Raw genomic sequence first — 6,195 nt, forward strand, 5'->3', positions numbered from 1 at the left:
GAAAAATGCGTCCTTCGACTACCGATCCTATTTCAATTACCCTCATCTTGGTTAAAATCTCTAAAGCCTGGGACCTCACGTCAGTGAGAATACAACAGAAATGAGGAAATGACACATTTATTATTAATTTTGACCATTCCAGAGTTGTCGAAAAGTTGGCCGTGACGAAAGCTAGTCACTAATTTTTATCTTAGGTGTTGTTTCCAGTTTTAGAATAGGATTCAATAGTTTGATGTCACGTCCGCCCAGCAACGAGCAATTTGGTTCTAAACAAAGAAAATCGGTCCTTTTTTTATTTTTCAGCTAGCTAGAACTTTTTCACACGTCATGTGATCCGAATGTATAAAGTCAAAACATGATCAGATTTATAATGTTTTTCTCCTCTGGATACACTTTTATGACGTCGGAGACGTTAGCGGCGTCCGCCACTGTTCCAATAGTTTAGAACCAGTTGCTAAGTTACTATGCGTCATTACGAGGGAAGTGACGTCATGACTGTTGAAGCCTATTAGAGACAAATTGTGCTGATAAAGGTTAAATCCACTCTTACGAACTTTGACCCAAAAAAAATGTATTTAAAATTTTGGCCAGAAAACGCGTCCTTCAAATATAGATCGATTTAAACGACCCTCATCATGGCAAAAACTCTCGAACTTGAAACTTCGCGAATTCTTCTTTTAAGTCCCAGGTTTGAAAGTTATAGTCAAGACGGGGGTCATTTTAATCGATATATATATATATATATATATATATATAATATATATATATATATATATATATATATATATATATATATTTTGAAGGTCGAGTTTTATGGCCAAAAGTTTAAATGTGTGTTGTTTTTTTTTTTTGGAGTACTGGAGTATTGTTGGTAATATTAATGTTTACACTTAACGTGTTGGAAAAGTAAATTAGAATTAAAATATTGTGTGCGTAGGCATTGTAGGGGGTTGCACGTGTGTGTGTGTGTGTGTGTGTGTGTGTGTGTGTGTTTACATTGTTTTACAAAACTTCTATGAGTCATGGAAAGGCATATTATTATTATTCCAAAGTTATCAGTTAAAAAAAAAAACCTGATCACTGCTTTAGCGTAATATCCGCTAAATGCGCTCAAAGCGCTTTGCAAGGGGTCCTTAGTGAGCTGCAACACGTAACATTCAGGACGAGACATGACACCTGCTAGGCGATATTACAATTTAGTTTCCGACAGATACAACGTTGTTAACAGCTAGAAACTAGTATTACATTGCAGTAAGATGTACGGTGAGAGAATGTGAGAAAAGAACCTTTTCCAAGGACTCAACTATGCGCCGCTACGAGCAGGACTCCAACCCAGGACATTCCGGTCCGAAGGCTAGTCTCATACCAGAAAACTACATAGCTGCTCAATATCAGTATTGATTGTATGCGCTTGGCTAAAAAGCTCGCAGCATTGCCATCCGGAAGTATTACGGACCAACACACAAAACTCTGCGTAACCTTAAACGTTTATAGTCTGGTTAATACAGTTTAGTGAGAAGTACTCATAAACGCGGATGGCAGAAAACACACACACACACACACACACACACACACACACACACAATAATAATAAAGCCAGAGTGGCGTCAACTTCGTTCTATCTATATACACAGTTTATTGGGCCTTTATTGTAAACAACGTGTAGATCTAAGCGTGAAGTAGAATGAGTCCCAGGTTTAGAATTCTTTTCACAAATCGATTGTTATCTAATGTCGAATTTTATTTATGACCCCCCCCCTTCCCCCCCCCCCCCACTCCCCGCAGCAGTGATTGAATTAATATTAGTTGCGATAAACTAGCGTCCTATCCAAAGGGTCCGTTTAAAGCCAGTGAAACAATGTAAATTCCGTTTCTGTAGCCTTTACGGCTAAAATACTCATTTTTGTTGGATTTATTTCTGTGTCTTTTGGAAGGATTTTTTTTTTGTTGTTGTTGTTGTTTTTTTGTTTTTTTTTTTTTGTTTTTTTGTTTGTTTTTGTTTTGTTTTTTTCATTTTTCAATATTTTTTTTACTTCTTTTTTTTTTCTTTTCCTTTTAAGCGTTTTCTTAATTTATCGGTACTCGAAGTAAAATATTTCTGACCATATTTTTAAAAGGGCGTATATGTGACCCATCGTCTCAAAACGGTATAATGTCGGAACGAACCATATACTTAAAAGCCGAATTTAATGTTAAACTGGTAAATAAATATGAATTGTTGGCATCAGCACCCTAAAATATGGTATCCATTCCCCTCAATAAATGATATTTCTGGCTATAAATTCAATTTTCAACATCTTTACCAACCCGACTTATACCGTTTTGAGGCGAAGGGTCACATATTATTTGTGTGTGTGTTTGTGTGTGTGTGTGTGTGTGTGTGTTGAGTGGTTGACACATGTATTGTTATTGTTCTAATTATTGAAAATATTATCAGTCCTGACTCCTTTTGTAAACCTAGCAGCTTCAATTTAAACAAAACGGATCCATATATAGAATCTATGTGTAAATCAATTTTGGCATTTAATCCAAACCATAATTGCACCCTGCCTGGCATGCTAATTATTGTGGTCGAGATTCGAAAGAGACCCACGGGAAGATTTTGGCAATAGGAATCAATAGGCTGATGTCACGTCCACCCAGGAAGCAGCAGCTTGGTTCTAAACAAAGAAAATTGATACTTTTTATTCATATTTTAGAATTAAAGGCAAATTGGATTCAATCGTCCCCCAGCAACGGCGAGCGGTGTGGTTCTAAACAAAGAAAATCGGTACTTTTTATTCTTCATGCTGGCTAGAACCTTTTCACATGTCATGTGCTCAAATTGTATATAAAAGTCAAAACATGATCAGATTTATAATGTTTTTCTCCTATGCATACAAAAATTATGCTCGTCGGAGAAGTATTTCATAAATGCGTCCGCCATTGTTCCGATAGTTTAGAACCAGTTACTAAGTTACTATGCGTGATTATGAGGGAAGTGACGTCACGACTGTTGAAGCCTATCGCACACCTGTCATGTTAATCATTGTGTTCGAGATTCGAGAGAGACTCACGGGAAGAGTTTGGCAATTCGCCACGTGACAAAACCAGCCTTGACGGACTAAACGCTTTTCTTTAAATAGTTGGCCAGAAAAAAATGTTAATCTTCTTAAAATGAGCTTCTATAGATAGTATGCGCTTGGCTAAGAATCTCATAACATTGCCATCCGGAAGTATAACGGACCAGCACACAAAACTGTGTGTATCCATGAACGTTTATAGTCAGGTTAATACAGTTCAGTGAGCATTACTCATAAACGCGGATGGCAAAAAACAATAACAAAGACCTGAGTGACGTCATCTTCGAACTATCTATATAGCACAATATCTACTAAACGTGCTCAAAGCGCTTTACAAATGGTCCATAACCAACAGCAATGCTCTGCGGTTTCCGACGTCGAACGTCAAACCACCTACTGAGCACAAATTAGTCCTGAAACATCTAATACCGTGCGGCTATTTGGTCTTGTGGTATGAGACTCGTTTTCGGATCGGAAGGTCCTGGGTTCTAGCCTCGCTCGGCGCATAGTTGAGTCCTTGGATTAGGTTCTTTACTCACATTATTCTCTCACCGTACTCAGGTGTAAAATGAGTACCTGGCCGTGAACAGCGTTGTCTCTATCCGAACAAAAAAAATATAATATCGCCTAACAGGCGTCATGTCTCGTTATACATGTTACTTGTTGCTGTTGGTCATGGACCCTTTGTAAAGCGTTTTGAGCATGATTATTGGATATTGCTCTATATAAAAGCTCAAGTTTTGAGTGCTTAGGTCACCTTTGTTCTTCATTGACCAATTTTGTCTTCCTGGCAGGCAGGTCAACGTCTGTGACGGACGCCAATAATGGATGACAATTAATTTATGGATGTTATGGTTAGATGGGCGAGATGACACGTCCATGATAGAACAGTCTCATGGCCAAAGAATTTCAAATCGATGCATTCATTAGAATAGATTAAACGATATTTTAGTGACATTACATCGTCCACCGATACTGTGCTATCTGATCTGTGACAAAACAGTTTTTTGTCTTTTGTGCTGTTAATTACGTGGTCTAGTGGTATGACACTCCCTTTCAGATCAGAAGGATACTGGGTTCGAGCCTCGCTAGGCGCATTGTTTGGTGAGTCATTGGAAAATGCTCTTTACTCACAGTCTCTCACCGTACTCGTGTTTAAAATGAGTACCTCGTCATTAACAGCGTTGTTCCTGTTTTTAAAAAAAATTGTAATATCGCCTAACAGGCATCATGTCTCGTTCTACATGTCGGTCAGGAACCAAAGCGTTTTGAGCACGTTTAGTAATATTGCGCTGTATAAAAGTTTAGGGTTTTTATGTTTTGTTAGTTTTTTTTCCCAAATATTTTAGTTTTGGAGCATTTCTGTGGTGAATGTTACGGAAACGACAGTTTGACACAGCGTTATTATGTATCGTGTGTCATATAAAACTGGAAAAGTTTCGAAACATGCAGCAGCCAGAATGTAAATAATGCATATTTTCTGAAATTCTACCATATTCAAACTCATAGTTTCAAATTTATTTATGCAATTTTTAAACACTTTTAATTCCAGGACTGTTTTAATAATAAACGCATCGCATATTTGGCATATCGAATTCTCAAATTTTATAATAGTATATGATAATATAATTCCCTTTATTCATCCCCATAGGGAATTTTGTCTTTAGGGTATATTCCAAGGGAAGACTGGAATAACCCAGGCGTAAGCCTCAGTGCAGCGCCGCAAAGTGAGCTAGGGCGAGGTGACTTGCTCAAGGTCACACAGCGCAGCGGCGGGTGATCAAACGGTACTTTTCGGGTACGAAGCAAAGACCGTACCGCTGAGCCAAGCTGCCCCATGTGATGTGTAGACGGACTATTTTGCTTTATCTCTTGATTAGTGGTTCGATCCCATGTATTTTGAATAAGATTCAATAGTCGTAACGTCACTTCCTTCCTAATGACGCATGGTAACTTAGCAACACTGGCTCTAAACTATCGGAACAATGGCGGACGCCGAATGAAATATTTCTCCGGCGAGCATAAAAGCGTATCCAGAGGGGGAAAAAACATAGATTTGATCATGTTTTGACTTTTACACATTCTGATCACAAGACATTTGAAAAAAATCTAGCCAGCATGAAGAATAAAAGGTAATGATTTTCTTTGTTTAGAACCAAGATGACCGCCGTTGCCGGGCGGCGTGACATCAGACTACTGAATCCAATTGACTCTGCTTTTACGTAAAACGAAGTGGCCCAGTGGGAAAGGGATTGCACTGTGACCCGGAAGGTCCCCCTAGCTCAAGCCCCGCTTCAGCACTTTCATTTTTTTTTCTTTTTTGGGCAAAGTTCTTAACCCCCAATTTGCCAACTTGAACAACATGGGTGATTATATGGGACAGCGTGGCTCATAAACTCTCATCAACAGGTTTGATAGTGGTAAGAATTTCACTTGCATCATTTATCGTTTGGCGGCCACTGGCTTCTAAACTTGTCCAGCTTGTTTGTTGTTGTCTTGTTGGCTTGTTTTTCTTTTTTGTTGTTTTTTTTTTTTTATTGTTATTATTTTGTTTTGTTTTGTTTTCTGTTGTTTCATTGTTGTTGTTGCTTATTTTTGTTTTTGTTTTGTTTTGTTTTCTGTTTGTTGGTTTGTTTTTTTATTGGGTTTTTTTTTTTTTTGGCCGGGGGGGGGGGGGGAAGCCGGTTGTTTTTTTGTTTTTTTTTTCTCGGATCCGATTTACTTGTATAGAGAACGGGGAAGATGGGGGGGGGGGGCGGAGGGGGGAGACACAATTTTCAAACTCTCCGGATCATATTTCTCGAGGGGAATGTCATTCCGACCATTGCCTTTTTGTCCTTAATATTTATTATGTTTGTGGTTTCGTTAATGGTGGATCGATCGTGAGCAATGGCTGTTGTTAAGTATAAAAACCAAGGCCTGTAATATTAACCCTTTATGGGGCGAAGTGGACGAGTGGTTAAGGCATTGCACTGTGATCCGGATGACCAGGGTTCGAGCCCCGCTTCAGGCAAATTCGTATTTTTCCTTGAGCAAGATTATTAACCCCCACTTTGCTCACTTGGACAACATGGGTGATTCCTGTTGACATCAGACAGCTTGTTTGATGAGTTATCTATATTCCTTCGTGGAA

This window comes from Berghia stephanieae, chromosome 11, assembly GCF_034508935.2.
Source record: "Berghia stephanieae isolate SIO BIC M18660-M18661 chromosome 11, UCSD_Bste_1.3, whole genome shotgun sequence".
Lineage (NCBI taxonomy): Eukaryota > Metazoa > Mollusca > Gastropoda > Nudibranchia > Aeolidiidae > Berghia > Berghia stephanieae.